General features: G+C 38.9%; 1 protein-coding gene across 1 annotated transcript in view; it reads right to left on the reverse strand.

Moving 5' to 3' along the window:
- LOC107093644 (low density lipoprotein receptor adapter protein 1-B-like) overlaps positions 1-10,655 on the reverse strand; it is a 30,544-nt gene that overhangs the window by 17,722 nt on the left and 2,167 nt on the right. The gene's annotated exons all lie outside the window — the stretch shown is intronic.

Genomic DNA, 10,655 nt, shown 5'->3' on the forward strand with positions numbered 1-10,655 from the left:
GTTCTTTGCCGAGCTGAATGCGCACTTTCGTCTGGTTTGGTCAGCAGACAGCAAGAAGCCTCCCAGATCTCCAGATGCATTTGAGATATCAAAAAAGTACTCCAGAGTGTTGTTCAGCATGGGGGTGAGTAGAAAATGAAGGCTAATCATGTTTTGGGTGTACTATTCCTTTAAGCCTATTTCCTTATGAAAATGCTGTAACTGTTTTTCAAACATGGATTGACCTGCTATAACAATCAGCATTAAGCACCTTCCCACTGGCAAAAATAGTTGAGTCTTACCCCTCGATGTGAGCTGGGTGGCCTGTGTCCCCCACAGCTGCATGTCTGGTTATACTATTATGTTGGGCAATGATTATGTCACCAGTGCAGCAGAAATCAGGAAAGTAAATAATGGAGAGAATGATGTAAGGAAGCCAGGGTGTAGCCAGTGTGCTTTATTGTTTCGCTCTATTATCTGTCTGAATCCCTCTTACCAGTGCTGGCCATGTTTAACGAATGTAAACAAAGGTGATTTGGCTTCTTAGATCAGACCTGACCGGCGCTGTGTATTGACCTCCTGACGTTGCGTTCAGTGGTATCATGTAAATTAGCGTGTCAAGTCCAGTCTGGTGTTCAAACAGCATGTCAGTCAGAGCTGAGGGGATTTAACACAAGTAACTGGGCGAATTGTTTGACCCGGGTAGAGAAGCGTCAGTGAGCTGTTTCCACTGCCACTAAAAGCCGACTGTTCCTGAGGTTAAAAGGGGTTTTCGGCCAGTAGGAAAGGGCATTAAGGCTGATTTATAATTAGAAACCAGGTCGTCTGCGTTTGTGTCGCAGTGAATGCAAATATGCCTCCACCCCTGCTGCAGACACTCTGCTGCAGGCCTCTGATTGGTCAAATCTACATCCGCTCTACTCTATGCATGTTTCCTATATGGTACCTTACTGGCTTGTTTTGTTTGTATGACCGCCATTGTAGAAAACGACTCGTGAAGTTGGACCATCTAGAAGAGCGAGGTGTGCAAGAAAGCTGGGACCCTTTTTCCACCTGGATCCCCGCTCTTTTTCGCCCTCATGTCTCTCCATTGTCACACAAACTTGCACCCATTTCCTCACCACCTCGGCTGTATCTAGACCCACAGTTAGTTCCTGATTGCCCCTCTTGTGGCGTGGAATAACATAGCGCAGACCACGCTTCAAAATTGGGCATAAATCAGAAATATCTGCGACAAGCTCCCTGTGACACACTGCTGCGGGACGATAACCAGCCCTTAAGGCCTGTCAGGGTCATGGTGGGGCTGGTGCTTATCTCCATCATTCTATGGGTACACCCTGGGCAGGTTGCCAGTCTGATGCAGTGCAACATAGAGACACAGAACCATGCACACAAAAAACGCTCGCAACTAAGGCCAATTTAGAGACGCCAATTAATCTAACAGTCATATTTTTGGACGGTGAGAGGAGACCGGAGCACCTGGAGAGAACCATCACATGTACAGGGAGATCATGCAAACTCCATGTAGAAAGACCCCGGGCCAGGAATTGCAGCCGCACTGCAGCCCATCCAACCAAATCCTACAATCTTATATTTAACATAAAGTCTTCTTGATCTTGTTTTGGTATACGTAGGTATACAAAGCAAGAGGAGATACTGTTAGATTATTAATCTTCTCTTGAGAAGCTTCTACTCAAAAAAAATAGAACCTTTTATAGTTCAGTAAGACAATCACACTCAGTAAGAGTGTATCTCATGATAATGAGTTTGTCTTACTGCAGATTGTTAGTTATTTTGAACAGAATGTTTGTAGAAGATTAATAATCCAAACAGAATCTGTTCTTGTTTAGTATAATACTCTCAGAAGAGGTAAAAAAAAAGGTAAAAATAATTTTATTTTGGCTAGATTGGACTTGTAAGACTTGGTTATACAGACATTTTTTGCAGTGTGCTGCTGAGCCAAACACGCTCTAAAAGAGCATGACCGTTTTTAAACTCTTGCAAAGTTCCCCACCCCCCAAATTCCCATCTGTGTGCTTGATGGTTATGACAGAGCGGTATTCTGGAAGAGCACAGCATGTACCTTTATGTTATTTCTTATCAGGTTTTACGTTGTCTCTTGACCCTCGACCCTGTTGTTTTTGTTTACAGAGATCTCCCTGTAGTAGGACAGGTGATGGTTGTTAGGGGGGGATTTGGGGATAAAGACTAAAGCCTTTCCTCGAAATTCATCCTTTTCATGTTTTTATCCCCAGTAGGATGCAGCGCATATGACACATTCATGCAAACACATATTTTCACTCATGAATTATAGTAGGAATTATTTCACTATGCATGTAACCAAATATCTTATGTTTATTCCTGCCTTAAAGCGATAATCATGTTGTTCAATGCAAACTTACAAGCCGCAAATGTCAGTTCAAACTTTAAAAGGCTAAGCTTTATCAACTTTTTAACCTGACCTTCTATGATTCTGTCTTCAAAAGGGGGCGACAAGAGATTACAGACAGATAAAGTAAATAAAAAAGTGATTTAAAAAAGGAGCTCATCTTCTTTAAAGTTAAGTCTAGAAGAAGAAACGGGCTGATTTCCAAGAACCAGTTATTTTTTTTGTTTTTTTAATCTTGTCAGAGCACCAACAGTGATGGTACCAGGCACGGCTTAGCCTATGAATGTGGACGGCTTTGGCTCAAAGGTCAACAGCAAGAGAGCCCACAGCTGTGTTCATGTTTCAACAGAGTGCAGAAGCCTACACTGCAAAAACGATCTGAAAATAAGTAAACATTTCTTAAATCAAGTCTATTTACCCTTAAATTGAGTAGGTTGATAAGATGATTTGCCAATGGAATTAGTATTTTTTCTCTTAAAATAAGATAATTAGATAATATGCTCTTAAAATAAGACAATTCAATAGTATTTTTTTCTTATTTCAAATGTAAATTGTCTTGTTCCATTGGCAAAGTGTTGAACTTACCTCCTCAATTCAAGAAAAAATGCACATATTTTAAGAAAAAATTACTTATTTAGATTAACATTTTTTGCAGTGCACCATTAATACATGTCTGGCTTCATTTACCATCTTTCGTTTACGTCACAGGAAGATTTTAAAAATGGCCAGATGCATTAAATTGTTCATATTGTTATTTTTATGTATCTTATTCTGTAAAAAGTATTTGTTTACTTCCTTTAACTGATGAAATCCACTTCTTAATAAATACGATCAAACTTGTCAACAGGGCCCCATTTCCAGCATTAGCAATTTCCATCTTCACAATGCATTTTTCAATAATAACTCATCTGAACAACATCTAGAATGCTGCAAAAAAACAGTATTTTACTGCAAAAAATCATTATGTAAATAATTATTTCTCCAATGTTGACGGGACCAGAATATACAAATATTTACTGGTTTTAATGGGATTAAAATGACATCCTCACCTGGAGGGCAGCAAATGAATGTTGTGCAATTAAATGCTGTTAAAATTGTTATTTAATCAAATATTTCTCAGACTGTGGTATGTTGTTCTGTGAACACATGCCCAACTGACTGTGGGTTAGGACAACCAGTGTACACATAGAAAATAAATTAAAATGGTTGAAAACCATAATAAATATAATGATCCATTGATATTAGTTAGCCATGATTTTCTGTGAGGAAACAAGGTTTAAAATTAAGTGTTTGGAATGAGGTTGAATTAGGTTTTAACTAATTTAGAGCTTTTTTTAGAAAGTGTTTGAACCATTTCATAATGCAAACGTTAAAATACAATTGTATTAAATTAACTGCCTAAGTCAGAAGTCAGTGACGTTTTAGATAATTGGTTCTTTGCCTTCTGTGATTGTTCTTTTAAAAAACTCTTTGGTCATAATTTGGCAATCAAATGTAAGGAGTATATCAGTAAACACATTGTTATATTAGTGTTTTAACCCTTAGTGAAATAAAGTGTAAGATGTGTTTTCGAGAAATGGAGAGAAGAGCAAACACTTTCCTCTATTATTTCTAATATTCACAGTTATTATGATGGCTAACGGCGCAACCCTAATTTCGATAGGAAAGTATTCTGCACAAACAGTTACTAGATTTAGCAGCTGTTCTGATCACTTTAGACATTTTTCTTTTAAAATTTCAAAGTATCTTTTATTTGAAGGTTCCACTTGGTGTTTTTCCTCAATATCGAGCAAGAGAGAGCTCTGTGATCCGTTCCTCAAAATAATAACTGTAATTGCTTTATTTTTTACAAAAACTAACCTTACCTGAGAAGTGTGTTTATGAAATAAAATACCAGAAAAATAGAGATCTTAATCACAACCAAAAAACAAACGCTAAAATCAGGTTTATCTAATAATATAACTTTATTAATCTCACTGTAGAGAGATTTATCTCTGCATTTAACCCATCCTCTTGGGGAGCAGTAGGCTGCCATTGTGTGGGGTTCAGGGTCTTTTTGCTCAGGGAGTGCAGGGTGGGGGGATCAAACTGGGTACTTGCAACCCTTATAGAACAGAAGGGCATTGCACTAAACCACTAGGCCAAAACTCCCCATGTGCTGGACTTAATGGTTTGGACAAGTTCTACTGATGGCCTTGTAAGCAGTTGCCTACAACAGTCCATATGGATCACACATGGTGGCAAAAACAAAAAGATGTAAGCATGTGAATAAAACACATATTAATAGTAAGCATAACAACATACTTAAAAGAAAATTCCTAAGTCTTGTAATAAAAAATAAAGAGCATTTGCTTAAGGAAAAGATGGAGCTCTCTCCTGTTCACTCTCCCCTATGGTGCTTCCCTCCCCCCACCTGATCAACTATGCTTCATACCTGCGTTTGGTAAAGGGTGCAGGAAAGAGATGAAAGAAAAAAAACAACCATTTATGAAAAGTAAACCGCTTTATTTTATGTGTATGCTAAAAAAAATCCCTTGCACCTAGTTAACGAGTCAAAGATAACGAGTTAATGTGCCTTAAACCGACTTCCATTTGACCACTCCTGCCAACAAAAAGAAAAACAAGACTCAAATTTGTATGCTTGCCTACACAAGAGTTAGAGGACTAGCCTCTGGAACTGTCAGATCTGTCTCTGTGCGCGACAACACCCCCTGCGCAGAGGGGGGGCAACTACGCTTCGGATGATCGCAAACCTGCGCAGACCTCAAGCAGAAGTGCGCAGACAAAAAGCTGTTGTGATTGGTCCTTGGTATGCCTTTCCGACTGTCTGTGTGGTCTTCCTTCTTGATTCGGTGCTGGGGCACGCCATTTTTAAAAACCAAGGAACAACTACAATGGACTACGACGATGAAAGGTTAATCGGTCTTTTTGCCAACTCCATTAGCAGAAGGTGTTCCTGTTTGATATCTAGCAACTCTAGATCCATCTCTGTGACCGTGATATCTTGCAGATGTGCCATTGTTGTTTTGAAGGTTCAACACTCCCGCCAGCTCCACCGAGGTACTCGTGACCATCTGCTGAAGTTCTTGCGAGTTCTCGAATAAGCTCCCCCGTGTGCTTTGATGGGAAACTGTTCTGCGTCCCTAGAAATTCCAGACCGACGCTGCAGAAGCATAGCAGCAAAACTGGTTCGAGACCAGACCCAAGCGACATTTGATGTGTGCGGTTGCAGAAGTCTAATCTGCCCATTCTATGGGTAACTTCATTCCTTCAACTTCCTTCCAAGTGAGTAATTGTAATATGATATATAAAACATGACACAGTAATTCTACCTATAGAGGAAATTCCTCCAAAAAAGTTTAGCACAACTTTTTGACAGAGTTTGAGCAAACAGTTAAGGACCACCTTACCAAACTGACAGTACTGTACAAAGTTCATAATTCTAACTTCTTAAACTGCTGGTGATCTGAGTACTGCTGGTATCTTTTTAATTTCCTTTGAGCATAGATGCATATTTATAAATGTTCTCTAAGTCCCTCTCCATTTTTCCAGGAATGTTTTTGATTTGTTAAGCCTCTTAACTCTGACCTTTGAATCAGTCAGCCATAAAGAGGCTTAGAAGCCTAAGGGACAAACCAGTGTTATGTTTAAATAACTGAGCCAAAAAAGATTTTTACCTCTCGTTTTATTAGCTGCATCTGTTAAAAACTGTAAACTTAACATGGTTTGACCCATAAAAAAAATGCAACACTAACAAGTTAAGTACTAATCAGCTGCTCAGAGAAGGTTCGGTATCTCTTTGCTAATTTTTGATTCTCTCTTTAAGACATAACTTTCCAACATGATTTACCCGATTTTTAGTTCTACATGTGCCTAATTTTCTTAGCGTGACTTAGGCTGTCAGGATCAGGTATAGAAAACCATTCATCAAACACTAAAAATGTATTAGAAACACCAGAGAACAGACAAAGAACAGTTTATGAAAATCCATAAGCAGTTATTACCGAAGAAAAAAAAATATATTTTTTGATAAATAAAAGGTCTAGGGCTGCAACTAAAGATTATTTTGCAAAACGATTAATCTGTCACTTATTTATTTGATTAAATGATTAATAATCGGATAGCAAGAGTTTCCTTAAAGAAGAGTTTTTACGAAATTAAACCAGGAGAAACTAAAACTTTTCCACTGGAAGAGTTCTGGATAGAGCATATTGTAAAACAATTATCATAAATGCTAAATGTTTACATTTATTTTATTTTTTTACAATTTCAGTAAAATAGCTGCTTAAGATGGGTTGGTTCTGTCAGCTAAAGACACGTTTTAGAGTCTCTATACTTCAGTTAACAATTACTAAATTAGTTGACAATATATATCAACGTCTCATAGAGTTGTCTTAGAAGATTGCTAAGGATGCACATTGCCAAAGACAGGCTCAGACAAGGAGACATGTTTAATATTATCCCTATAGGTAACATATTTGTTGTCAGATGAGGTTAAGCAGCAAAAGCCTGCTGTTAAGCCTTCTGTCCTGGGATTGTCGTTTGTTACCAATACAAAGTTGAGGGCATTTCTCTTTTAATCCTTTAACAAAGTAATTGACTTAAATCCAAATAGAAAAGAAATCCAAGCCAAACTGTTGTCTCCACCTGATGGCTCAAACAATTTGATCAGATATTTACAACCGGGATCCGGAGCAAAAGGGAGGATATTTGGTAAAACTCCCAGTCTTTAGCTGCTTGGAGGTTCTCTCTTGAAAGCTATGACGATAATGGGGGTGATCCAATAAGTTCCAATTGACGGCGTACAAATTTTCCTGTGTTAACACCAAACACTGGATCACCAAGGAAACCAACAACAATTGGCGGCCTGCTTTGGACCTATCCTGGGCTTTGTTTAGGCAGGGGGAACGCAAATAGCCTGACATCTCTTACTTCTCTCTTAGAATGAGATTCTTCAATGCAACACATGGAAAGGATTTCTAAATATATTTAGAAAACAAAACAGAACTGAGCCACTCAAAGGGGCTAATCCCAACCCAGTCCTGTTATTCAGTTTGATTCAATTCAAAAATACTTAATTGATCCTGAAAGATGATCAATGTATAATGACTCTTGTGTAGTGATTTTTGTCACATTTTTAAATACAGATTTTGACAAAAGTAAAGGCATTTTTTACATTAGCTAGGGGGGTTCTAGGGGGGTTAACTCCCTCGTCAGAGTGGTTTCAGTTACATGCCTCATTGAAGTATGAGTCAGGTGGGAGGTGAATTTTCTGGGTATATCTCTTAAAAGTGCTTTTTAAGTAGGTTATGTCTAAGACCACCGCCTCTGTTGAGAGATGTTTTTTCCAGGTTTACACAGATGGCTTCCTTAACCCCTCTTTCAAACCGTCTTTCTTCCTTTGCAAGTATATTGACGTAGTCCTTAAACGAGTGTCCCTTAGGTGTAGGTAAACGGCTGAGTCCTGTCCTGAACAGATGGTCCTCCTGTGTTGAGCCATGCACCTTCTAAAGGCTGATTTATACTCAGTAACCAGGTCGTCTGGTTTGAGTGAATGCAAATATGCCTCCGCCCCTGCTGCAGACACTCTGCTGCACCTCTCCAAAATTGTAGGTGACTGCAGACAGTGCTGCAGACAGGAGGCCTCTGATTGGTCAAATCTACATCCGCTCTACACTATGCGTATTTGCTGTTTGGTACCTTACCAGCTTGTTTCATTTGTATGACTGCTATTGTGGAAAACGACTTGTGAAAACGCTGGGAGCCTTTTTCCACCTGGATCCCCGCTCTTTTTCGCCCTCATGTCCCTCCATTGTCACACAAACTTGCACCCACTTCCTCACCGCCTTGGCCCTATCAACACCCACAGCTAGTTCGTGATTGTCCTTCTTGTGTTGTGGAGTGGAATAACATAGCGCAGACCACGCTTCAATATTGGGCATAAATCAAAAATATTTGCGACAAACTGCTGCGGGGAGGATAAGCAGCCCTTTAGTGGTTCCTTGGTCTCTCCAATGTACAGGTATGTGCACTCTTCCCTAAACTGAACTGCTAAACCATGTTGTCATTCTTGTTTCTGGATGTGTTGTCTTTGGGGTAAGCCACATTTTTGTCACAAGGTGTTGCCGGGTTTGAAGTGCACAGGGATCCGGTGCGCCCTGCGATGGACTGGCGACCTGTCCAGGGTGTACCCCGCCTCTCGCCCATTGACTGCTGGAGATAGGCACCAGCACCCCTCGCGACCCGACTCGGGGCAAGCGCATCAGAGAATGGATGGATGGATGGGATCCAGTGCTGGTTGAAAATCGTCCTGAGTTTTTCAGAGACTCCAAAAACATTGGGGGTGATGATGTTCCTTCTTTTCTTCTCCTCCTTGTCCTCTTGTTGTTGTTTTTTAGAAAATCAAATCTACAACCTAACGTCTGAGTGACTTCTCTACTTTCTATAGATGTTCCAAGTCAATGTTCTGGACCTTTAGTAACACAAAAATTAGACATGGCCTGAATGCAAGGATCACATTCTTGTGATAAAGGTTAGAAAAGTGTTGAAGAGAGATTCAATAAAAATTCTGTAGACAGTACCTCCCTCAAAGCAATAAAAAAACATGAAACCAATGTAAGAAGAGCTGAAAAGCAAGACCTGCAACAGACCTGGACATTTGGCTGGATGATATGGATCAGAGCTGGTGAGGAATTCCTGCCCCTAAGTCAGGAAAAGACCTATTAGTTTATACTACAATACCCCATTCTTATAACAAGTGGGTCAGCAGCTGCGTTTTCATAAACCTGCTGATTCTGTGGATAATCAGGGGCTGCAGAGGTAAGAAGGTCATTTCCAGTTAAAAAGAAAACTCATTCAGAGAAATCTGACTTCTTTTTAAAGTCATCAGAGTTAAAATATAACTTTACAAACCAGTTCATCTAATGGTAATTATACATTAAAGAGACGCTAATCAGGCTGAATGCTACTTTAAAAAAAAGTAGTGTAAATGTGAACAGCTGGATGGGTTTTAATGAAATACACTTATTAACTATACCATAATATATAGATATTGTGTTTAAATACATATGACGGTATTCAGTTTCTCATCATAGTTTAATACAGATTGAGCTTTAGTTCACAGAGCAGCGTTTGAGGGCAACTATAAAAAAAATTCTAGAAGTTTATAGTTTATTTCATGTTTATATAGCCACATGTGATGGCTTCGCTCATAAACGAAGATAAATATATGTAGTACAAGAAAAACAGTGAGCATGGCTGTGACCTCTTGCTGAACAGTCGTTCAGAGGAATGAGATTACGGGAAAAATCACTAAATTTCTCTGACCCAAAAAATCTAATCAGGTAATAAAAAGGTATTGTATAACTGGTCTTGAAAAACAATGAAAACAGTTTTTCAAGAAATACCTTTTTTTCTCTTATATATTCCAAACAAATGTATTGTGTTTCGAATGTAAATCCCTATGGATTAAAATTAATGACACCCCAGTTGTGATTTTTATTTTTCTTATATTATGAAATTCATTGATTTTTTTATATGATAGATGAGCACTTAACAGTGCATATGTGTTAAAGAAGGAATGGGTTTTGAACATGTTTCAGTCATGGAGATGATCTGTATTCAGATCCCCCACGTGTCTTTTTAAAAATACCTTTTAATTGCAACTACAGCTGTCGGTGTTTAAAAGTAGGAACCTAGAAACTCTTCACTTTCAGGAGCTGAAGTTGTTTTGTTCTAGAATAATTCAAATTCAATCATACTGGATGGAGAACATTGGGCTTGCCACAGATTCTCAGTTTCTGGGGTTTATTAAAGCCATTCAAAGATATAGAAATTAGAAATGAAAGTTATTGATGAATGAATGAATCTAAAGTCAATAATTTTTAAAAACTTGATTTTTTCTCTTGAATCAAGTAGAGATTCACCAATCCGTTACCTGGATCCTATACAAACTAGTAGCTGGATTGGATATCTGTGATTTTATATCGAACATCCAATCCAGTTCGCTTTAGATTGACCGTGTATTTCTTCCTTTTTTTTCCTGCTTATTTGCTCATTTAAAAAAGGGAAATTTATATCTGTGTTAATTTAAACAGTGTTTATGTCGAGGATAAAGCTCACATATCCCGTAACTCCCCATATATCAAGGGATATATGGGGAGTTACGGCCCATTGGTAAGGGCGTAGAGATTGGAATCCAGAGGTTCAGAGTTCAGGCCCCACTCCCACAGACTGCCACTCTGGGCCCCTGAGCAAAGACCCTTGACCCCCACACTGCACCACAATG

Source organism: Cyprinodon variegatus, unplaced genomic scaffold, assembly GCF_000732505.1.
Source record: "Cyprinodon variegatus isolate N-32 unplaced genomic scaffold, C_variegatus-1.0 Scaffold438, whole genome shotgun sequence".
Taxonomy (NCBI): domain Eukaryota; kingdom Metazoa; phylum Chordata; class Actinopteri; order Cyprinodontiformes; family Cyprinodontidae; genus Cyprinodon; species Cyprinodon variegatus.